This window comes from Anomaloglossus baeobatrachus, chromosome 6 (assembly GCF_048569485.1).
Source record: "Anomaloglossus baeobatrachus isolate aAnoBae1 chromosome 6, aAnoBae1.hap1, whole genome shotgun sequence".
NCBI lineage: Eukaryota > Metazoa > Chordata > Amphibia > Anura > Aromobatidae > Anomaloglossus > Anomaloglossus baeobatrachus.
In genome coordinates this window covers 539,063,667-539,089,996 of record NC_134358.1, presented here as the reverse complement: position 1 = coordinate 539,089,996, position 26,330 = coordinate 539,063,667, and the positions used below count along the sequence as shown (strand labels likewise).

Below are 26,330 nucleotides of genomic sequence, written 5' to 3'. Positions count from 1 at the left end.
CATGATATAGATACTGAAGTTTGCTGTCGGACTACTTTTGGCGAGATAAGGGCATGGACTGATGCCTCGGATAAGTATCTCAGCGGCTATAGTCTGCAAATGACACAGTTGTGCCTGCAGGTGGATATCCTGAGACGCAGCCAAGCATGCTCTGATGTACCATGACTGCCGAGCGCTGACTATTTTGGGGGCATAAGATGATTACGGTCTACCATCTGGATCCAAGTGTCAGCTTTACGACAAATGGAATCTTGGAAAAGATAATTTAATAGAACATTCTGTTAAATTTGTCCATAATCTTAATCTTTTTTTTTTTTCTTTTAAATATTTTTGCAACGTGGCTCCCAGCTTGGTGGGACGAGTTGTACTGTGTTATCGGGACATTTTGGGGTACACACTAGGTTTATTTTTCACTTAACAGTATGAGAATGGAGGTGCAAATTTTCATCTTACATGGTAAATGTTGTTTCAAGGAACTTTGTCATATCATGCCATCTACGCTCCGAGCCTGGGAGCATCAATGTTACCCCTCACTCACCGCTCTGGACCCCGTGCCTCCTTCCCGGTCCCGTGGCCTCCAAGTCTCCCCCGTACTCCTGTCGGTACCCCCTTGTCTCCCTGCGGTGAAGCACCGACAAGTGTGCACTGGGGCGCGGCTGCACTCTCTCCTCTATTCTTAAAAGGCCATCACCATCCGATACAGATGTTACTCCTTTGACCCTTGCAGATACTGGGTATGTAAGGCATCCTAACCAATTGGGAGGTGCCTGGTCAACGTGTCCCTGTAGCCAGTTTGTCCATGCTAGTTGTCAGGACCACTGCTATCCCGCACTCAGTATTAGTTTGTGATTTTGTCTTTGCTTCCGGTTAGTAGTGCACATCAAATTACCTCCAGTTCCTGCGAGCACCTACCGCCTGCCTGTTACCACCAGTAGCAGCCAGTCCCGGACTGCACCAGACTCTGCTTCATCTGTTCCTGGTCTACGTCCTATGGCGCCATCTGCTGAGGCATCGGGATCCCCCAGGGCTGTCTCTGGCCGGACACTTACCAGCGTGTGTACCTGCTGCCACCGCCGGTGGTGGTGGTGAAGACTCGGTGGCTGCCCAGGTCCGCTCCTCTGGGTCAGTAAACGGTACCTTGGTCCAGTGGACCCACCTTGTTCGGTACCCAGGCGTAACACATATACAGTATATTAATGGAGAAATCTGCTGCTTCTCCACTTATGAGCCACTTCTCCTACCCTTTAGGAGTAAGCTCCTCTTCTACTAAAATCCATCCAAGAGAAAACAGACTGCCGGCCGACTGATGGTCAGATTATGGCTAACCACTTAGATTCAAGAGAGAAGATGGGGGAAGAAGAGGAAGGAGCAGAGAACATCTCACAAACCAGTGAAGGATGCACAGCTACATAGCTCAGTACTACATAATGTCCTCCATGCTGCTGCTTCTTCTAAACATGTGATACAATAGAGACAGGAAAGCAGGAACCCCTAATGTCTGTGTGTGCTGCGTATGGGAGACATCATAGCAGCTCGTCTCCACTCACTAGCTCAGAGACAACTTAAAAGGGGTCGTCTCCACCCACTAGCTCAGAGAGAGCTGAAAATTGGAGATAGTGCCTGCAGAGGGAAAAACTGTTAAAAGACGCAGAATGCTAGTCATATACGGACCAGTAGTAGTGGTATTCCCTCATGTATCCACAAGACAGCTTGTTCTGAGCATTCACCCAAAAGCAGAGGTATGCATTAAATATTGTCCTAATTTTTGTATTTGTAATACTTTTATAAGGTTTTATGCTTTGCAAAAGTGAAAAAAAAATATTAAATTTTATTTTTAAGATTTATTTGTCCAGCATTCATTCTGGGCCACAGCAGACCCCAATCAGTTCTGCATCTGATATGTGTTCTGGCCATGGACTCAATTATTCATTTTTTACCATGCTGATTGCAAGTGGGCAGCAAATCATCCAAATCCGCCAGACAGACTGTGTCTGCACAACATTGAACCATGAGCCAGACATCCAGCTACGGGTGTTTGATGGACCTTACACAGGGAAAGATGATAATAGAGGCTGGAATGGAGGTCTATCCTCTTCAACAATGGACAACCACTTTTGTTTTGAATGAAAATAAAGTTTAAGCTTGATCTGGAAACCACATGGGCAGGAGGCCTTCACGGGAGAATGAGAAGGTATCGATGGAGCCATTTTTCATGCCGCATGTTGCTTGTGCTGTGAGAATAATACCACGTGACATAAACTTGCTACCTTGGACTGCAGGGTCTCTAGACTTGTCTCCATCTTGGACATCATTAGTCAGCAATTACAAAAAGGAAGCTGCCAGCAGCGGATCTTGATGATTTCCCAAGTGCATTCAGCATGGCAGAATATTCTTCAGATAATTATTAACCTCTTTGATGACCGGCAATGCTGTAAATGCAGGGATGTCTGGCCATGGTGCTGATACTGAATAAATCAAGATATTTTGAAAGTTTTTATCTTATTTTTTCATCATTGGCAAATCTTTTATATATCCATCTTGTGATTCTCAGATTTCCACAACCTTTCCCTCATGGTGTTGCAATTTCAATGTTGAGGAATAAGTACTGTATGTATGGTATATATATATTAATATATATATATATATATATATATATATATATATATATATATATATATAGATTTTATATATATATATATATATATATATACACATATATATATGTATACACACACACACACAACACATATATACACACATATATATATATATATACACACACGTATATATATATACATATATATATACATATTATATATACATACACACACACACACACACATATTATATATATTTTATATATGTGTAGATAGATATATATATATATATATATATATATGAATGAGAGAGAGAGAGAGAGAGAGAGAGAGAGAGAGAGAGAGAGATACACATACATAATGCTTCGCCCGGGTTAATAACTGCTGTTAACAAAATAGAATGTATTAACAAAAATGTATTGTGCACACAAAAAACACAAAACAAATAGATATAAATGTAATTATAATGTCTGTCTCCCCCTCTGTATATATCTCTCTATCTTTGTCCGTCTGTCTCTTTCTCCGTCTGTCTCTGACTGTCTGTCTCTTTCTCCGTCTGTCTCTTTCTCCGTCTGTCTCTTTTTCCCTCCGTCTGTCTGTCTCTTTCCCTCTGTCTGTCTCTTTCCCTCTGTCTGTCTCTTTCCCTCCGTCTCTTTCCCTCTGTCTGTCTCTTTCCCTCTGTCTGTCTCTTAACCTGTCTCTCTCTTTCCCTCTCTTTCCCTGTCTGTCTCTTTCCCTGTCAGTCTCTTTGTCTGCGTATGTCTCTTTGTGTTTGTCTCTTACCCTATGTCTGTTTCTTACCCTGTCTGTGTCTGTCTCTTTCCCTGGCTGCATTGTGACATGCCATATATATATATATAGAGATAGATAGATAGATAGAGAGAGAGAGAGAGATATACACATACATAATGTGTGTGTGTGTGTATATATACTAGCTGTACTACCCGGCTTCGCCCGGGTTAATAACTGCTGTTAACAAAATAGAATGTATTAACAAAAATGTATTGTGCACACAAAAAACACAAAACAAATAGATATAAATGTAATTATAATGTCTGTCTCCCCCTCTGTATATATCTCTCTTTGTCCGTCTGTCTCTTTCTCCGTGTGTCTCTGACTGTCTCTCTCTTTCTCCGTCTGTCTCTCTTTCTCCGTCTGTCTCTCTTTCTCCGTCTGTCTCTCTTTCTCCGTCTGTCTCTCTTTCTCCGTCTGTCTCTCTTTCTCCGTCTGTCTCTCTTTCTCCGTCTGTCTCTCTTTCTCCGTCTGTCTCTTTCTCCGTCTGTCTCTCTTTCTCCGTCTGTCTCTCTTTCTCCGTCTGTCTCTCTTTCTCCGTCTGTCTCTCTTTCTCCGTCTGTCTCTCTTTCTCCGTCTGTCTCTCTTTCTCCGTCTGTCTCTCTTTCTCCGTCTGTCTCTTTCCCTCTGTCTGTCTCTTTCCCTCTGTCTGTCTCTTTCCCTCTGTCTGTCTCTTTCCCTCTGTCTGTCTCTTTCCCTCTGTCTGTCTCTTTCCCTCTGTCTCTTTCCCTCTGTCTGTCTCTTAACCTGTCTCTCTCTTTCCCTCTCTTTCCCTGTCTGTCTCTTTCCCTGTCAGTCTCTTTGTCTGCGTATGTCTCTTTGTGTTTGTCACTTACCCTATGTCTGTTTCTTACCCTGTCTGTGTCTGTCTCTTTCCCTGGCTGCATTGTGACACGCCAACATTCCATATAAGGGCGTGGCTGCGCATTCTTCTGAAGTTCTGGCTGCACTGTGGCTCCCAGCTCCATTCGCTTTAATGGAGGCAGGTTTTTTGGTGAATAACTGTAAAGAGCAGGGTTAAAATTTCCCCTCAAAACATAGCCTATGACGCTCTCGGGGTCCAGACGTGTGAGTGTGCAAAATTTTGTGGCTGTAGCTGCGACGGTGCAGATGCCGATCCCGGACATACACACACACATACACACATTCAGCTTTATATATTAGATAATATATATTATAATGTATATATATATATATATATATATATATATATATATATATATATATATATATATATATTTTATAATGTGTGTGTGTGTGTGTGTGTGTGTGTGTGTGTGTGTGTGTATACACATACATATATATATACACACACATATACATACACACAATAAAATCCCCACGATTGTAAGTAAAAAGAAAGGAAACCCAAATCACACCAGTGACCAAGCCACGGACAATCACGATAAATCAAGATTGTCATTATATATCAAAATACCCCACAAAAAATAACAACTCATTATTTAAAAGGGAACCAATCAGCAGGATTGTTATATATAAAGTAAAGCCAGTACTATACTGACGCTAGGATGCTGAATGTAAGTATACCTTCCATTCTGAAATTGGATGTTTTATTTCAGAAATATCTACAAATAAAGTTCCAGCAATGTACTGCTATTTGATTGACAGGTGCAACAGGAAGACAATATGTGGGTCTGATCTTGCCATCTATTCATGCCCGTGTCTGTCTGCCTGCTCTGGAATTACCATCTATGATAGCCACAGGGGGATGAAGGCCAGGCAGGCAAACAGGGGCAGGAAGAGATAGCAAGACTTTACCCACATATTCCCTTCCTGTTGCACCTGTCAATCAAATAGCAGTGCATTGTTGGAAATTTACATGCACATATTTCTGAAATAAAACGTCCAATCTAAAAACAAATGGTATGGTTACATCCAGCATTCTAGCACCAGTATAGCACTGGCTTTACTTTAGATATGAAAATCCTGCTGGTTGGTTCCCTTTAACAGCTCATTTAAGAGTAAATTTAGCAAATGAGAAAACAAAATAAAACAAAGAACAAATATACATTTAGAATTGCATAAATTAGGGACACTAAAACCCTCCAATGCCAGAATCAGATGGGATTGGCATTGCATTTTAGGATTTTAGACACAAAACAAAAAAAAAATATATGTACATTTTCTTGAAAGCCTCAGAATTTCCTGGGTTCTTCGGTCTGATTTGTATCAGCAATGTATGATACAAGAGAAGGACTGCACAGTAACAGTCAGGCAGTGAACTCCCTCGTGGCCGCGCCGGAGGTGACAAATGAGCGGCCAGTGCCGGCTACAGCAAACTACCAATATCATGTGAGAAAGATGCTCATTAAGCTATATCATCCTGTCGGCTTTAATGGGGCCTTTACTTAATAAAAATTCCCAGAGCCATTGCAGGGATATTAGGCCGAGTCCTTGCTTATGTATCAGGTGGTCCCGGCTGTCACCGGTAAGCGCACAGTTCACGCGGCCGGCTCTCTGGAGAGGGCAGTGAATTTAGCCTCCGAGTAATAAATGCAGAAGGAAATCAATAACTGCAGCCGGCGCATTACTTAACCGTTTAAGAAAACAGGCGATCCTTCCAGATTAAATGACATTGTGCTTAATGCTGTAATTTCCCACTTAAGATTTTGCATTGCTACATAGAAAAATCCCAATAAACTATTTTTTTTTTTTTCCGCTCGGCTTAACCAGTACGAGAGCGGACGCACAAGGGACTTTCTGAGTCCTGGAGAGCGTAGAAATCACATTATGGCGCCTGATAGGAGATAGAGAGCGATATATACAGAGGATTTAGACCTGTGGATTGGACGTGCTAGCATTGATACAGCAGAATCTCATGTTAGTGGCCTTATTTGTGTTTTTTTTTCTGGTATGTACAGTAATGGAAATGATTTGACATGTTTTTGCCGCACTGGAATACTTTTTTCTTTTTCGTTAAAGTGTATTAGTAAAATATATATATATTTATGTTCTGCTAATACAGAAAACTACAGATTTGGATATTAAGATGTTAACAAGGATCTTAAAATTTATGGCGTACCTATAGGATCCTTAAGGGTCTGACCACTGGCGTTCACACTCTTGAGCACCGCATATACTTTATTATTTCACAGGCACAACTGTGTAATTTTAGTAGCCCTTATACATGGTACCAGTGGGGGAACTTGCAGCTTAAGGGCCTCATTCCTATGCTTGGTACCAGTGGGGGAACTTGCAGCTTAAGGGCCTCATTCCTATGCCCGATACCAGTGGGGGAACTTGCAGCTTAAGGGCCTCATTCCTATGCCCGATACCAGTGGGGGAACTTGCAGCTTAAGGGCCTCATTCCTATGCCCGATACCAGTGGGGGAACTTGCAGCTTAAGGGCCTCAATCCTATGCTTGGTACCAATGGAGGAACTTGCAGCTTAAGGCTAGAGTCACGCTTGCGAGTGCCTTGCGTGTAACTCGTGCGAGTTTCTCATTGAATCACCTGGCACAGACTCATGCTCTCTTGACAGGAGCGGGTCGGTTGCATGTATCTCTATGCAGCTGAGACGCTCCTGTCCGGAGAGTGTGCGGCCATGACAGGTAATGCAATGAGAGACTTGCGCGAGTTATACACGAGGCACTTGCAAGTGTGACTCTGGCCTTAGGGTCCCAATCCTACGCCTTATACCAATAGGGGAACTTGCAGCTTAAAGGCCTCATTCCTATGCCCGATACCAGTGGAGGAACTTGCAGCTTAAGGGCCTCAATCCTATGCTTGGTACCAGTGGAGGAACTTGCAGCTTAAGGGTCCCAATCCTATGCCTGATACTAATGGGTGAACTTGCAGCTTCAAGGCCCTAATCCTATACCTGATACCAACAGGGGAACTTGCATCTTAAAGGCCCCAATCCTAATGCCTGATACCAGTGAGGGAACTTGCAGCTTAGAGGCCCTAATCCTATGCCTGGTACCAGTGTGACAACTTTCAGCTTAAGGGCCCTAATGCAAAACCTCCAACAGAGCTCCCTAAACTATCACAGGACATTAATATTACAGGTCTTCTTATATGAGCCAAAGTGTCATTTTTGGATACCTCTAGGCCCCAGGGCACGGCTGGAACCTCTGCACCCACTATAGTTACTCAGCTGTACTGGACGGTAAATCATAAAAAAGATCAAACTGTCAAAGAAACACCACAGCTGCTTTAAATTGCTAAATTGGAAGGAGTACTCTAGTACAGAGGAACAGTATTATACTAGTTATATTCTTGTACATGGAAGCAGTATTATAGTAGTTATATTCTTGTATATAGGGGGCAGTATTATAGTAGTTATATTCTTGTACATGGGGGCAGTATTATAGTAGTTATATTCTTGTACATAGGGGCAGTATTATAGTAGTTATATTCTTGTACATAGGGGCAGTATTATAGTAGTTATATTCTTGCATATAGGAGCAGTATTATATTAGTTATATTCTTGTACATAGGGGCAGTATTATAGTAGTTATATTCTTGTACATAGGGGGCAGTATTATAGTAGTTATATTCTTGCATATAGGAGCAGTATTATAGTAGTTATATTCTTGTACATAGGAGCAGTATTATAGTAGTTATATTCTTGTACAAGGAGGCAGTATTATAGTAGTTATATTCTTGTACATAGGGGGCAGTATTATAGTAGTTATATTCTTGTACATAGGAGCAGTATTATAGTAGTTATATTCTGGTACATGGGGCAGTATTATAGTAGTTATATTCTTGTACATAGGGGCAGTATTATAGTAGTTATATTCTTGTACATAGGGGGCAGTATTATAGTAGTTATATTCTTGTACATAGGGGCAGTATTATAGTAGTTATATTCTTATACAAGGGGGCAGTATTATAGTAGTTATATTCTTGTACATAGGGGGCAGTATTATAGTAGTTATATTCTTGTACATAGGGGCAGTATTATAGTAGTTATATTCTTGTACATAGGGGGCAGTATTATAGTAGTTATATTCTTGTACATAGGGGCAGTATTATAGTAGTTATATTCTTATACAAGGGGGCAGTATTATAGTAGTTATATTCTTGTACATAGGGGGCAGTATTATAGTAGTTATATTCTTATACAAGGGGGCAGTATTATAGTAGTTATATTCTTGTACATAGGGGCAGTAGTATAGTAGTTATATTCTTGTACATGGGGCAGTATTATAGTAGTTATATTCTTGTACATAGGGGCAGTATTATAGTAGTTATATTCTTGTACATAGGGGGCAGTATTATGAGAAAATACACTGGATTAGACTGCACAAGGTTAATCATCCGTGTTTCTTCTATATGACATAGTTTAGCTCCTCGTACTTTGTGCATTTTATATAGTTGTCGGCGGCTCGTCGGTGGTGAGGGATCAGTAGAGTGACCTCGTGGATGGACACGCTGATATCTGTAACTGCGCTCTCTGGGAAATGACACTTTGTCATGGCGGTCTGTCAGCTAATACCGACTCTGCCGGCCGGCAACAATGACGCTGTCTACATAGATTCCCAAATTGTCAAATAACTGCACTTACTTCCCATCAGCCTAATCCAGACACTGTCAGCAGCGCATTTACCTCCGCCGCGTCTCCCACCGTCCTATTTAACTCCACTGGCACAGCGAGCAAATAGCGGTTTCACGGAAAAGACTCTTCCCAAAGCCATATAACTCAAATGTCCCAGATTTAATAGAATTTGCAATACATTAAGAGGCTAAGCTTCTCAGCCACGTAATGCACGGCACATAACGTAGCAGAGATTAATTAGTCATGGACTGATTCACCAATGATGTCCAGTAATATTATGCACATTAATTGTAATTTATTCTTAAATAGATCTTCTAAACCTGATGAGGATGGTGTACTCACAGTGAAGATCAATGCCAAAATAGATGCATAATCCCAATCTAATGCTCGCAGCCGGTGTAGGGACAGTGAGCGGGATTAGTGGACCCACTGGACCACAGGAGGATAAGGGTTTACCCTTTAATGGGAGGGGCTTAATTAGGCACCCACCGCAAGGTGGATGCCAGGTACCACTCACAGGGCTGTGACCGGGACTATGGCAGCTGACCCCCTGGGCAGGTGATGGACCCAGGTACAGACACAGGTGAAGGCAGGTACTTACAGGTATGGTGGTCAGGGACAGACAGATATGGGAAGGCAGGCTCAGGTACAGGCAACTGACACAGGGGTAACTGGACCTGACAACTAGCTAGACAGACAGGACAGGACACAGAATAACTGGAAATGTTGCACAGGCACCTCCTCTAATGAGAGGGTGCCTTAAATCCACAGTGCCTCTCAGCCATAGGTTGAGAGGCATTTCCAGGAAAAGGCGCACCAGCCCTTTAAAGAGGAGGGCCGGTGTGCGCGCGTCTTAGGTGCACTTCCGGGAACTCTGTGCAACTTGTACAGGGCCCAGGAGGGGAGGGAGGCAGCAGAGAACGTGGGAGGCTGCGCGGCAGCAGGGGAGAACGGGACCTGGCTGGGGCGGTGAGTAAATCAGCATCCTTGCAGGGATGCCGGCGCTACAGCCAATATTAAAATTAACATTCTTAGGATACCAGATACATACACATATATAAAATGCTAATATTGGACCAGAAAAAATAAGAAAACTTTCAAAAAGTATTATACAGCCATTTTTTAAAAAAAGTGAGTTTTCAAAACAAGTACACCAGCCTCATCAGGCCTATTTTTTTTTTTTTTTTTTTTAAATAAATGGATGCAGTTAGTATTGTGAAGTCTGGTGACAGATACACTTAAAGCTAAATCTGCCTGTAGTTTTTTTTTTTTCCATTACTATATTGCCGCTGTTAAGGGATACATTTGCTCCTTTATTTCTAAAGGTGTTCCTGTATGTAATATTAGGAGCAGGAGTTTTATGAAATAAGCACTGCAGGCACTGTAGGTAAGATATGATGGAGACAAAGAGGTGGAGCAACTCAGCAGAAGGGTCAATGTGGCCATGACCTTCACCCACCCCAATATGACTTGATTAATGCGCATGAGTACATGTTCTATCGGCTGTCAGTTCTGGTGCATGCACTATGCAGAAAAGAATTCTTAACTGCTTGAGATTACATAATCTGTTCCTCAGGGGCGTCAATCAAGTCATATTAAAAGGTTGTGACCATCTTGACTATTTTGTCTACTGGCTCCACCACTTTGACTCTCCTGTAGAGTGGCTCCGCCTCCTTGACTCCAGCAAGGCAATTTATATAGCTATTAAAAAAAGCCTAATTTTACAAAATCCTGCTCCTAATACTACATACAAGGATATCCTTAGAAATCAACACAGCTAATGTAACAACTACTGCTGACAGGTTAAGGACAAGAAACTTACTAACATGTAACTCTCTATGCAATTTATTAGAAGCCTTGCATATACAAAAAAATAAATAAATCAGATCTCTGGCTGTTATCAGGACCTGTCATGATGACTTTGGGATAGCTGGGAACTGGGGCTCCTAAGCTATCCCTCAAGCTAGGGGACCCTATGCTATCCCTAATCTCAAGGATACTCCTGATGGTGGAGAGGCCTGAGTCTCCTTCCTGGCCCTCATCCTGACCGGTCCTGATTGGATTCCTCCTTTCCCTAGGGAGGGATAGGACTGGAATGTGTTGAAAACCAAAGATAAAGGACAGACAAGGGAAAAAACAAAACTCTGTCACACAGCATGCAGACACAAAAGGTAAAGGCGATAAGATATTTAGGAGGAAAAACAAGATGAGGAAAGAAGTACAAAACAACAATAGTTTACTTCACAATCTCAACAAAGTCTGGGACACCACACAACAAACTATAGCTGGCATGGGTATAAGGCTTCCACCTGCATAAATAGGAGGGGAGCAGATGTGATAGGCCTACACACAACATGTGATTAAAGGAGCAAGCAGAACAGCCGAGATTAACTCTTGCTAGCCTGCCCATTAATTAGCACACAGCAGCTGCCTGTGTTGATCCCAGAGAAACCATTGAGCGGAGTGTCAGAATCTGCAATCTGAACAGCGCCCATGACAGTCGGTGAACTTTTTGGATAACTCCAAGTGACACCATAAAGAAGTGAATTATCACAACCATGTTGGACAGACAAATCATAAGGTGGGCACCTTATTACTTCTGCCCTGAGTCCTTTATACTTTATGTATTTCTCACTGAAAACATTTCTGCAACTTTTCCTTCTTCAAACAAAATTACATCAACGCCTGCAGTGACGCACTATAAAAGACGTCTTGTCAAGTCTCCCTTTGTTCTTGGGTTACTTTTTAGATCTAAAGTTGAAAAACAAAAGAAAATTGAAATGTTGTTTTCATGTTCCCTAGCTGCTTACACAACACGTCCCTGATCGCAAAGAGTCCAGCGAAAGAAAAGATGCATTCAATTCTATGTGGAGCAGTAAATGGAAAAAGGCTGCAATGTTGGACAGCTTGGCGATGAGAGGACCTCCGGTCAGTAGGCTGCAATGTTGGAAAGCTTGGCGATGAGAGGACCTCCGGTCAGTAGGCTACAATGTTGGAAAGCTTGGCGATGTGAGGACCTCCAGTCAGTAGGCTGCAATGTTGGAAAGCTTGGCGATGAGAGGACCTCCGGTCAGTAGGCTGCAATGTTGGAAAGCTTGGCGATGAGAGGACCTCCAATCAGTAGGCTGCAATGTTGGAAAGCTTGGCGATGAGAGGACCTCCGGTCAGTAGGCTGCAATGTTGGAAAGCTTGGCGATGAGAGGACCTCCAGTCAGTAGGCTGCAATGTTGGAAAGCTTGGCGATGAGAGGACCTCCGATCAGTAGGCTGCAATGTTGGAAAGCTTGGCGATGTGAGGACCTCCAGTCAGTAGGCTGTAATGTTGGAAAGCTTGGCGATGTGAGTGCCTCCAGTCAGTAGGCTGCAATGTTGGAAATCTTGGCGATGTGAGGACCTTCGATCAGTAAGCTGCAATGTTGGAAAGCTTGGCGATGTGAGGACCTTCGATCAGTAGGTTGCAATGAAAGACTGGTTCCATCTGACGTAGAATTCATCATCTCTCAGACATTATATATTAATATATAGTTATTAATGCAGCGGTTTGTTTAGAGGCCTAGGACAGGCTCCTCTGCAGGATAAATCAATAAAGGAGGAAGAGGGCAGGGGAAAATGGAATACAACACCAAAAATTGTTCTATATAAAAATTAAAAATTTATTGAAGCATATAAATTAAAAATATGAAAACTGCAAAAGTAGGTAAAAAGGTATCATGGCTTGGTTTACCTATGAATAAGGACATGTTTTTAACCTCCTGTCCAAAACGCGTAAGGATGCCATGATACCTTTCCCCCCCCCCTTTGCGGTTCTCATATTTTTAACTTATATGCTTCAATAAATTTTTGATTTTTATATAGAACAATTTTTCGTGCTGGATTCCATTTTCCCCTGCCCCCTTCCTCCTTTATGGATTTACCATTGGTTCCAGACTGGGCTACGCTGGAGGATCTGTACACCACAAATTTTCCGGGGAACATACATCCTGGTAAGCTGAAAAAACCCTTTTTTTTGTCCTCTGCAGGATGCGGACTTGCACGTCGAGAGAGACTACCATGCCCTCTGGAGTTGTGCAGAGAAAACGCAAGCAGTAATAATACAGCCTGATGCCTTCTTTTGTCTTCACCAAGTGGTTCTAGGACGATCATTGTAAGTTGCATCTATTGTAAATCAAGACCAATGGCCCCCCCATACACATGCAATAGCGGACTGCCAATCATTCAGCCATCTTTCCTGACTCCTCCATACAGTCATGGCCAAAAGTTTTGAGAATGCTACAAATATTAATTTTTACAAAGTCTACTGCTTAAGTTATTCTAATGGCAATTTGCATATACTCCAGAATGTCATAAAGAGTGATCAGCTTAACAGCAATTACTTGCAAAGTCAATATTGGCTAAGAAAATGAACTTTAACCCCCAAAACACATTTCAACATCATTGCATTCCTGCCTTAAAAAGGAGCAGCTAACATTGTTTTAGTGATTGTTCCATTAACACAGTTGTGGGTGTTGATGAGGACAGAGCGGGCGATCAATCAGTCATGATTAAGTAAGAATGACACCACTGGACACTTTAAAAGGAGGCTGGTGCTTGGTATCATTGTTTCTCTTCAGTTAACCATGGTAATCTCTAAAGAAACACGTGCAGCCATCATTGCTCTGCACAAAAATGGCCTAACAGGGATGAGTATCGCAGCTACAAAAGATTGCACCTCAGTCAACAAATCTATCGCATCATCAAGAACTTCAAGGAGAGAGCTTCCATTGTTGCCAAAAAGGCTCCAGGGAGCCCAAGAAGGACCAGCAAACGCCAGGACCGTATCTTAAAAAACTGTTTCAGCTGCGGGATGGGACTACCAGCAGTGCTGAGCTAGCTCAGCAATGGCAGCAAGCTGGTGTGAGTGCTTCTGCACGCACTGTGAGGCGGAGACTGCTTGAGCAAGGCCTGGTTTCAAGGAGGGCAGCAAAGAAGCCACTTCTCTCCAGAAAAACATCAGGGACCAACTGATATTCTACAAAAGGTACAGGGAGTGGACGGCTGAGGACTGGGGTAAAGTCATTTTCTCAGATGAATCCCCTTTTCGATTGTTTGGGACATTTGGGAAACAGCTTATTAGGAGAAGAGGTGAGCGCTACCACCAGTCTTGTCTCATGCCAACTGTTAAGCATCCTGAAACGATTCATGTGTGGGGTTGCTTCTCAGCCAAGGGAATCGCACCACTCACAGTCTTGCCTAAAAACACAGCCATGAATAAAGAATGGTACCAGAATGTCCTCCAAGAGCAATTTCTCCCAACTGTCCAAGAGCAGTTTGGCGCCCAACAATGCCTTTTTCAGCATGATGGAGCTCCTTGCCATAAAGCAAAGGTGATCACTAAATGGCTCATGGAACAAAACATAGAGATTTTGGGTCCATGGCCTGGAAACTCCCCAGATCTTAATCCCATTGAGAACTTGTGGGCAATCATCAAGAGACTGGTGGACAAACAAAAACCAACAAATTCTGGCAAAATGCAAGCATTGCTTATGCAAGAATGGACAGCTATCAGTCAGGATTTGGTCCAGAAGTTGATTGAGAGCATGCCAGGGAGAATTGCAGAGGTCCTGAAGAAGAAGGGTCAACACTGCAAATATTGACTTGCTGCATTAACTCATTCTGTCAATATAACCTTTTGGTCCTCATAATATGATTGCAATTATATTTCTGTATGTGATGTAAACATCAGACAAACACAATTAAAAACCAGAGGGCAACAGATCATGTGAAAATATCATTTTGGTGTCATTCTCAAAACTTTTGGCCATGACTGTACATATATATAGGTCTCCCAAGTCTCTTGTTATAAGAGATTGGTTTAGTGAAGAATGTAGAGTAAAGTACTATAAATTAAGATTGAGGCTCTGCAACTTTTGAAATCCCTGGACAAGGTCCTCAAACCGAGGAAAATTTCACTGGTGACGAAGACACAGCTCATACATAGACTGGTCTCAGCTAGTACATAGTCTAGTCTCTGTTCATAAATAGTCTGGCCTTTTCTGTAGTAAGATATGGATTCGAAATTTGGACGATAAAGGAACAAGACAGTTGCAGAATCCTTCAAAATGTGGTGCTGGAGAATGAGGTTATCAATACCACGGATGGGAAGAAGAACAAACAAATCAATTTAGGAACAAATCAAGCCAGACATGTCACTGGAAGCAAGGATCACCGAGCTATGACTTGCCTACTTTGGATACCTCACAGGAAGAAAGGAGAAGGACATCATGGTCAAAAGAATAGAAGGAACAAGATGAAGAGGAAGACCAGCAAAATGATAGTTTGATACAATCAAGATAACAGCGGAGAAGACCCTGGTGGACCTATCTATCTAGACGGAGAAGACTCTGATGGACCTTATCTAGGCTGCACAAGCTTGAGCGTCCTACAGAGCGGTCATCCATCAAGTTGCCATGCCTTGAGATCGAGCTCAAGGTCGTTAAAAAACAAACAACTTTTGAAACTTATACAAAAGGGATACTAAACTATGAAGAAGCAGTTGTCCCTATGGAGACCATCTTATTTGCAATATTCCATGGGAAAAAAAACAAGAACACAAATTGGCTCTCTTGCAGAAAAGTACTGTACAAAAGCCTCAAGTGAACTCTATTGCCACATGACAAACTTGCATTTTTTTTCCCTCATTGTTAGACTTCATACACACCGAGAATCCTCAAGGAGACCTAGTTCTTCACAATTTATTCCCTCATCTTGCAGGGGTTTGTCCACTAGTCAGATGTTGATGGCCTATTCTTGTTTGTAGAGTAGCAAGAAGAACGGGTTTGAATACCGCGCCAAAACCACAGATCCACCGAGAGTATGGAAGAATCCCTTTATTTACATAGGCCTACGCATTTCAGGGACATTACCGTCCCCTTCATCAGGACAAACATAAGGAATAAATACACCAGACAAGGGGCCGCAGGCTTCTATACATACGTTAAGCAATGCCACGTCTACATTTTCTACGTCATCCTCCTCGTGACACAAGGGCATGTGAGGTGATCAATAAAGTTGCATGGGTTAACAGAATAAATAAAAAGAGAAAAAAAAGGGAAAAAAGGAGAAAAAAAAAGGAGGAAAAAGGGAGAAAGGAGAAAAGAAAGGAAAAAAGGAAGAAAGAAAAAACTGGGGTAAAGAAGAAAGAAGGGGATAGAAGGGAAGAAACGGGAGTAAAAAAAAGGGGGGATGGGTTATGGAAAAACAGAAAAAAAACAGAAGAAAAGAAAAAAAATGAAAGGCCCATGATGAATTGTATTGATTTGAGTTGGGAAACTGCAGGTTGGAGGGTTAAAAAGGAAAAAAAAAAAGGAAAAATTCTTCCATACTCTCGGTGGATCTGTGGTTTTGTCGCGGTATTCAAACCCGTTCTTCTTCCTACTTCCTACCAGCTCAACACTACGGGACTGCTGCCGGCCACGTTACTTTCATACTGTTTGAGGGGTTGTCACTTGCACAACCTAACAAGGTGAGTGTTTCTCCCGCACCTACGCCACTCTTTTATACCTGGTAAGACCCTATTTTGCACCTGTTTCCATAGTTCTGCTTACACAATGGCCTATCCTTAGAATAGCGATCATCAATATCAGGTCGGTGTGGTCCCGCAGGTGGCAGCTCCCCTGACCAGCTCTTTGTGGCACCGATGGCAGATGGGTGTACAGAGCTGGAACTGCATGGCTCCGTACATTGTGTAGTGGTCATTCTCTGACAATGCAGCTCTGCACACAGTCACTTTAATAGGAGCGGAGCTGCAGTACCCAACAATGGCCAATCTACAGTGAGCGGAGCGGTGATGTTCTGGTTGCATACACCGTTTACATCCGGCCACCACCATAGCTTCTTATTGGGGGGAGTAATCTCTATAGAGCCCTTACTAATCTGATCTTGATGACCTACCCTTAGAGGACAATCCCTTTAATCAGACTTGGGAGCCACCTGTCTACAAAGGTCTGCATATCACATTCATGTTTTCGAAACGGTCGTGAATCTTCTGACCTGAATTTGACCGCCTTATACATGACTATGAATCTGTTGAGTTCAAGTTGGAAGACTAGCCACCAGTCCGGAAATCACGGTCAATACGCGGATTATGAAACTTAAGACATATAAATCCAGCTTTACAGCATTGATCTCTACATTTTGGGACAGATTGACTTTTGGGGGCATCCTCAGATTAGGGTGTACCCGCATCCTCTGTACCCCTCTATAACCATCCACTATCCACTATACTTTAGTTTCTCTCTTGCCAATGAAGAGGTTAACGACGGCTCGGTTCTTCTCCGCAGTTCTTGAATCCGTCTATAAAAGACTTCACCGTGGGCAAACACGCGAAATAAAATAAAACGAGATGATGTCTATTTTCTTAAAGAAATATGTGACATGTATATTGGTTTAAAATGAGAAAGCGCAGGAAGACGGTATGAAGGGTTCGGCTGTAAATTCAGAGGGGTACAAGTGTTTCCTATATTTCCACCATACATTAACTAAGCCAACAGCGAGGTCCTTGATATGTCATCTGCTGATGGATGAGCCCAAACAGGTAAGACCCGCACATAAAGCTTTATTGCTGGAGACGTTTTCATCTCCGCTAAGCTCTCCGGAGAGAAAATCTGTCAAACGGCTTCGTCTCCCATAGATGCTATACAGCAGTAAGCTTTACCCCGGATAAGACTGCAAACCAGGTATCCGACCACCATTATACGCCTACTGATATGTAAATGTATGGAAAGCACCAACACTGATGCAGGGCTCGGAGTATGAAGCGCATACATACTAGCTCCTCTCATGAAGGCTGTTTTATCTCTTCGTGCTACCACCAAATTTTGTCTTTGCTCTTTCGTTTTTTTTTCTCCCTGCTTCGTCCTAGAGTCATAATATTTTTATGTTACCGAAGACTCATCTAAAATATTGGAGTTTTTAATGCCATCATACATTTTAGCATATAATGGCCTGGAAAATAGAAAAAAATAAAAAGTATGGTGAAATGGCAAAAAAATTAAAAAAAAAAAAGTAATATACATACAACTCTGCCATTGTTTTTTGATGTTCTATTTTTAAAGGTATTTGTTGCGTGGTAATTCACCATGCAAGGAATACTTTAGGAAAAGAAAAATGGCATATTATGTATTTTTTTTTATTTTAGTTTTTTTTTTTACATTTACTTTACTTTACTTTTTTGACATTTACTTTACTTTTTTTTTTATTTTAGTTTTTCTTTTACATTTACTTTGGTATTTTTTTCTATTTGGTAAAAAGTATCTTAAAGCACGATTGTTACGATCCAGGCCTATATCGTCTACTTTGTCTTTTTATCTTATGCAACTCCGGCCTGGTCATGTTAGGGGTTAACTCCGCCCTGCCTCATTCCGAGTCTCTGTACATTATATCCTGGAGCTGCACCTCTTGTTCAGTGCCAGTGATAGTCTATGCTTTGTAGCGTGTGTAGCTGGCTCTGGTGAGTACCTGATCTGTCCTACCGCATACCCTGTTCCGCCCGTACCTGTCTCGGTTTGTCTGTCTGCCTCTGGTCCCGACTCACTTGTCTAACCCTTGTTTGTGACTTTGACTTCCCGGTGCTTGACTTACGCTTCTGTCCCCGACTTCAGCTTTTTCCGTGACTTCTCGGCTCCTGACCCTTTGCTTGCTTCTGACACAGAGTTCGTTCTTTCCCCGTACATTTTTGAGACTTCCTGTTGCTGACTTGGCTCACTGACTACTCTATTGCCACCTAGTGGTGTACCTGCTAGCTGCACCTTGTAACTTCGCTGTATAATACTTGGTTATCTCCTGTTCAGGTTGACAACGATTCTCCAGGTTAGGTCGATTACGCCAATAACAAACTTTTGTAGTTCTTTTATTTTGCTTTAGTGGTGAAAAACGTTCAGAATTAGGTTTTAAAAAAGAATTTGTGAGCCCCAATGGGGACAGTGTTATCAATGTATGTAAAGCGCTGTAGAATGAGTAGCGCTATATAATTATTAATTATTATTATTATTATTATTATTATTATTATTATTAATAACTAATTTGCTCCTGATCGTTGGGAGAGGCTGCTCTTGGGGGAGGTTTAGTTTCCATTCTTTATTCATAGCAGTGTTCTTAGGCAAAATTGTGAGTGAGCCCCCTCCATGGATTAGAAGCCCCCAGACATGAATAGTTTCTGGATGTTTTACACAGGACTTCTCTGGACAATCATTTTTCCAGATGTCCTCAAAAGAGTGAAGGGGCACATTTACAGCAGGGCAATAAAAGGAATAGCAGCAATCTTACACTTTCATCCCAACTGCAAGGAAAAGATACCATAAATATATCGCCATAGTGTGCTCTTTTACGGTCTACTGCTGTCCAGATTGTTAATAAAGATAGGTAGAAGCAATACTCAAGAAAAAATGAGCAATTATTAAGAAAAAATAAAATAAAATATTGCTACCAAGTTAAAAAAAAAAATAAAACTTAATAGTAAACTAATAAAGAATTTCCAATATTATTATTATTAAAGAAAACTTTATTTTAGAAACAATTATTTAGTATGGTTTCTGAATGACCTGAGCACTTACAGAATATTAGAATTAACAGAAATTCCGCACCCTACGAGCGGGGAGGCTACGGATCCCGCACCCTACAAGCGGGGAGGCTACGGATCCCGCACCCTACGAGCGGGGAGGCTACGGATCCCGCACCCTACGAGCGGGGAGGCTACGGATCCCGCACCCTAAGAGCGGGGAGGCTACGGATCCCGCACCCTACGAGCGGGGAGGCTACGGATCCCGCACCCTACGAGCGGGGAGGCTACGGATCCCGCACCCTACGAGCGGGGAGGCTACGGATCCCGCACCCTACGAGCGGGGAGGCTACTGATCCCGCACCCTAGCAGCAGGGAGGCTACAAATTACACAATCTATGAGCAGGGAGGCTATTCACTCTACGAGTTGTGGGATTATTTATGGATTACAGTTTAAGACAAACTTTCTGACAGTGAGGGCAGTCAGAGTGGAACAGGCTACCACGGGAGGCAGTGAGCTCTCTTATGAATTGAAATCTTCAAGCACAAGCTGGATAAACATATAGCTGTGATGATTTAGGAAAACCTGCACTCACAAGGGATTGGATCCCATGGCCCTTGAAGTCTCTTGTAACTCTACCATTCTATTAGGATTCTTTATTGTACGAGCAGCGAGACTATGGGTTCTTTACTGAATCAGCAGTGAAACTATGGATTCTTTACTGTAAGAGCAAACAGACTATGGACTCTTTAGTGTATGAACACTGAGGCTACGGGATCTTTACTGTACGAACATTAAGGCAATAGAACTTGCTGCCAGATGATGTTAAAACAGTCGATTCACTAGACAAGTTCAAGGCTAGCCCGGATGCCTTTCTGGATAGTTATAATACAAGTTACTGATGCTAGATTTCTGGGATTTTGATCCATATTTGGAGTTAGGAAGGAGATTTTCCAGTAATATGGGACAACTCATGTGGCTTATCTCTACTGAAAGCAAAAGTTGAAATTCCAATTCCTCGATCTTTCCTCTCACGCCGTTATTTGTCATGTTGAGGCAGTAGGAATGCCCCCATGCACATCAGATTGTTGGCGGTCCCAATAAAAGTGACGTGTTTGGACGACTTTAATCCAATGTGTACATGGGCCTTAAGGGGGCTTTATACGCAACAACATCGCTAACGAGATGTCGATGGGGTCATGGAATTCGTGACGCACATCCGGCCTAGTTAGCGACGTCATTGCGTGTGAAATGTGGCGCCCTGGACAAGCCAGGTCGTCACAGGTACTGCAACAACACACCCCACACCCCGAGATAGGCACATCAGTCACACACAAATCCTTGTTGCCTCCCTCCAGGGGCTGATGTCCACACCAGGTGAGGTGGAGCCAGGCGGTTGGCCCCACCCACCGAGGAGTTCACAGTCCTGGAGACGGGAAAGGAAGTCAGTTAAGCTCGGGCAGAGCTAGAGTTCAGTTAAAGAGAGTGAAAGCGTGAGTAAAGTAGTAGAGGAGCAGATGGACAGTGTCCGGGTACGTGGCCCGGGCACCGAGAGCAAGGTTGGCAGACGGTGATGGCCGTCTGCATGAGAGGCTGATTGACGCGGAACCGTAGGACCGTGGACGGGCGGTGGCCCGCCGGTACCGAACCAGGGAGTGAAGAGAAGCCAGCACAAACCGGCAGGGCCTACGGACCCCGACCAGGCTTGGAGTCGCCGTTAAACTGGTCAAATCCATTAGCGACTGGAACCTCCAGGGTTTCCTAGCAGCAAAGACCCGATAGAAGGCAACCGTCCAAACCGAGAAAGGGAAATACAGCTACAGCCACAGCTAGAATTCCCAAGGCCAGAGCCTGCAGGCAAAAGGGGCTCCTCTGGCACACATCCAAGCTGGGGAGCGGGTTACCGGTGGGAAGCCATCGGGACCGAAGACACACAACAGGTGCAGGGAAAGGCAGCCACCACCACCCGTCCGGGAGTAACCACTGCAGCCGGCTCCGGGACCCGTCCATCCAGCCGTTTGTTTTACCGGAGACTCTGTATTCATCATTGGCTGAGTGAGTACCACCGTGCCGTCAGGCACCGCGTTGCCCCCGCGACCCTGCATCTCGCCAACCCTGCCTCCCCCGACACCTCACCGGGCCCCGGGACCACCAAATTCCCCTACCCACGGAGGGGAGAGAAACATCTCGGCTGCTCCCTGTCATCGCTCCCGGGATCTTCGTCCAGAGCAGCGGTGGTGTCCCAACCTCACCACAAACCGTGGGTGGCGTCACGGACCATACCCTCCAACCCCAAACCACCCCTTTCACTCACGGGCGAGGAGCAGCCCAGAGCCGGACCCGAGCGCGGTGAGCGCAGCGGCCCCCCTCCTCGCCCGCGACAGAAACGTACGAGCGACCGCTAACGATCAAAATTATTCACCTAATCGTTGATCGTTGACACGTCGTTCCATTCCCAAATATCATTGCTGTTGCAGGACGCAGGTTGTTAGTCGTTCCTGAGGCAGCACACATCGCTACGTGTGACACCCCAGGAACGACAAACACCACCGTACATGCGTCCTCCGGCAATGAGGTGGGCGTGTCTTTCTTTCGGCTGCTCTCCGCCCCTCCACTTCTATTGGACGGCTGCAGTGTGACGTCGCTGTGACGCCGCACGAACCGCCCTCTGAGAAAAGGGGCTGTTTTCCGGCCACAGCGACGTTGCTAGGCAGGCAAGTATGTGTGACGGGGACTAACGATATTGTGCGCCACGGGCAGTGATTTGCCCGCGACGCACAACCGACGGGGGCAGGTGCGAACGACAGCGACATCGCTAGCGATGTTGCTGTGTGTAAAGTGGCCTTTAAGGTCATACTTTACGGTCAGGCAAATCCAGGCCAGACTGCAGGTTTCCAGACTCCGATCCTGTTAGGCACAAAAGTATATGAGGCCGTTTGGTCAGGGCAGAATATCTGTGATCGAGCCCAAAATTGTGGGCCATAGATCGTAAAATATGCATGAGTATACATAGCCTCCTCCTTCATAGGAGTGATGAATTTCCTCCATATAGGAGCCATTGATTATTGCGATCTATTGCCTTGTGATTTCAGAAAATGTATTTAAAAATGAAAAATTTAAACTAGGTCAAATTTTTCATTAAAGAAAAATTTGTGAAACTTTTTTTTTTTTAATTCTACTTCTTACACATCTTTGTATTCCGCTGTCATGACTACATACAATCCCCTCCAGATTTCATATTATAATATTTCCTAAAAATAATTACATTCCAACAAATGTATACATATGGTGATCTTTTGAATTTGATATCACGCTGATTTTAATCTCAGTGCCAAGAAAATACTGACTAAATATAACACAGGGTCTTTGCTGTATTCTCGGTACATCCACATCGTGATATATGTGCATCCTGCAAGATGGTTGGTATTACTTTTAAAGAAACACTCCAGGTAAAATCATGTGCAGGACCTGAGGTGGTGGGTGGGGAATGACATAGGGTATGTGCACACGAGGATGTTCAGGTGGATTCCGCCCGAAAAGTCGCTAATACGAGGGGCTGCTGATAAGTCTTTGGCTTTAGCCCAAAAGAAACGAGATAGGATGATGAAAGTTTATTCCACATACTCGCCACTGATGACAACACACTTGTTACATCGGTATTCCAAGTTCTGTAAGCCTAGCAAAAAGAAGGATTTTGGTTGTGCCTCAAACCAGGCATCTGTAGCAGCCATGGCATCAGAAATGGTTGGAAATTTGGTACCTTGAGGTGTTTCTTCAGATTTGGTATCTGATGATAGTTGAAGGGCGCTAGAGCTGGTGAATAAGGTGAGTGGTCACCAGCTGGAAGCCCGGCTCTGCCAGTTTTGCCGTGGTTGCTTGTGCAGTGTGAGCGGAGGCATGGTCTTGCAGGAACAAGAGTCCTTTGGACAACTTTACGCGCCTTTTGGCTTTCAGAGCTGCATTCAATTGGTCCAAAAGTTCAATGTAATGCCTTGCATTGATGGTGTAACCCTTTTGCAGGTAGTCCACTAGCAGCACACCATCCTTATCCCAGAACACAGACGCCATCATCTTAGTGGCTGATTTTTGCACCCTGAACTTCTGTGGACGAGGAGAACCACAGTGCCTCCATTCTTTTGACTGCTCCTTGTTTTAAAGGGTCCTACAAATAAATCCGGTCTCATCCATAGTGACCAGTCAATCCAGGAAGTTCTTATCAGTCCGGAAACGCAGACAAATGGACCGGGAAGTTTTCACTCTCATGCTTCTCTGATCTGTTGTCAAACATTTGGAGGCCCACTTTGCAGATCGCTTCCTCATGTCCAAATGTTCATGGATAATGACACAAACACATTCACGGGAAATCCCCATGATGTCTGCTATTGCTTTAGCTGAAATTCGTGGATTCTCCAGTATGAGGTTGTGCACAGCATCGACGATCTCCGGAACAACAACCACTATCGGTCGTCCAGGACAATCCTCATCATTGGGGCTGAAGTGGCCCGTGTTAAATTTGGCAACCCAGTTCTTACCTGTGGAATAGCAATGAGATTGATCCCCCAATTTCTGCGACACATCCCCATGAATATCCTTCTCGGACTTTCCTTGCAGAAACAAGAATTTTATCCCTCCTCTGCCCTTAGTTGCTGTGAATATCGCATTAGACTCCGACATTTTGTTTTCCCGCGTGCGTAGAAGACTGTTGCCTTAAGCAAAAACACATTTTTGAAAACTTATATTAGACACATAAGGCTTTCATGTGATGTAACATTCCTTAACATATAAACAAAAAAAGATCACAAAGCCAAAGACTTATCAGCAGCCCCTTGTAGAAAATGCCAAATAGAATGACCCTATGCACAGCGATGTGAAATCGACTTGCTGTGCACAAGTTCTGCCTTTTGTTGCTTCTTGTAACCGCTTCTGGCTTCAAAAACGTCTAAAAAAATGTGACCTGACCATTTTCTGGTGGCTTCATATTGGAAACCGCTGCTATTTTATACATGAAATAAAAGCTGGCGACAAAGTAACTGTAAAATCGATTCAAAGGATCACAAAGAAGAATGGCGTTTTCCTGAAGCCGTTTCCTACAACAAATACAAGGCATTTAAAAGATGCGGTGTTCATATATTCTACAGATTCCAAAAAGCAAAAACCTGTCCCTCTTCTTCTTACACCTGGATTTATGTTGTGAGCGCTCCTGGATGATGCCATTTTTTATGAGGCATCATCTTGTGAAAGGATTGTGGGTTAAAGAGGGGTCACGTTTTTTTTAATTTTTGTATTAATTAATAAAATAATAGTGATTATGAAATCAATTATTTTAATACAAAATTAAATTCATTATTTAGTTTTTATCTAATTCTATTTTTACTGAAACAAATGGGGGCTGCCATCTTGGATTTGCTGTGTGTATCGACAGTTACCTCAAATACGGCAGCCCCTGTGCATAAGAGAGAGGCCCGGAGCACGACTACTATCTTTACAATGTGTGCTCCCTGCTATGATCTGAACCGGATCCCTGGGCTATCCAGATCACAGCTCGGGGAGGAGATCGCCGCCATCTTTGTGGAGCTCATAGTGTATATACTGTATAGTACACTGCTCACCACTGTGCTCAGGGGCAGAGTGATCTGCAGCGTGAGCCTGGTAATGTATTATAGATGGCAGGCGGTGATCACCGCTCACCGCAGCATGTACTCACCTCAGAAGCTACTACTGTCACTGCTGTGTGCGGTGCCAGGAGGAGCTGCCGAGAGACACCAGGCTGACAGGAGATGACGAGCTGTGATCACTGCAGCATGTACTCACCTCAGAAGCTACTCCTGTCACTACTCTGTGTGCTGCCAGGAGGAGCTGCCGAGAGACACCTGGCTGACTGGAGATGGCAGGTTGTGATCACCGCTCGCCGCAGCATGTACTCACCTCAGAAGCTACTACTGTCACTGCTGTGTGCGGTGCCAGGAGGAGCTGCCGAGAGACACCAGGCTGACAGGAGATGACGAGCTGTGATCACCGCAGCATGTACTCACCTCAGAAGCTACTCCTGTCACTACTCTGTGTGCTGCCAGGAGGAGCTGCCGAGAGACACCTGGCTGACTGGAGATGGCAGGTTGTGATCACCGCTCGCCGCAGCATGTACTCACCTCAGAAGCTACTCCTGTCACTGCTCTGTGTGCTGCCAGGAGGAGCTGCTAAGAGACACCAGGCTGACAGGAGATGGCGAGCTGGGATCACCGCAGCATGTACTCACCTCAGAAGCTACTCCTGTCACTGCTCTGTGTGCTGCCAGGAGGAGCTGCCAAGAGACACCAGGCTGACAGGAGATGGCAGGCTGTGATCACCGCTCGCAGCAGCATATACTCACCTCGGAGCTCTGCTCTAGGCAGCTAGTCCTCAGAGCATAGAAATATGGGGGGCACAGAAATATCGGGGCTCGGGAATATGGGGGAACAGGAATATGGTGGCATAGTATAGCATGGGGCACAGTATACAGTGGAGCACAATGCCAGCTCTTCTTGGTGACACTTTAGGCATATTAGGATCACTATGTGATGGCTCTACACTGTGTCCCTAAACTTCATCCTCCCTTATCCTTTTGGAAATGCCCAGAACGGGAGGGGGAAGTGACATCACACACAGGAGAGCAGATTCTGCCCACTTTACTGCAGTTGTAATCCAGGCTAGTTTTACACTTGGTTCTCAGCTGCTCCCCCTAGTGTTTAAGAGTGGAAAATATCAAATTATTTTTTCATATTTTGCTCAATTAAACATAAGTAATATTTTAAACATAACATTAAAACATTAATATCCTACATTTATTCAGTTATTGAATTTATTTACTTTTTTTTTTTTACACCTTACCTTTAAACTAAGTTCACTT

At 43.7% G+C, this 26,330-nt stretch overlaps 1 protein-coding gene across 3 annotated transcripts in view; it reads right to left on the bottom strand.

Moving 5' to 3' along the window:
• The window catches only part of RSU1 (Ras suppressor protein 1), a 195,889-nt gene that overhangs the window by 20,798 nt on the left and 148,761 nt on the right, over positions 1-26,330 (bottom strand). The window lies entirely within an intron of this gene.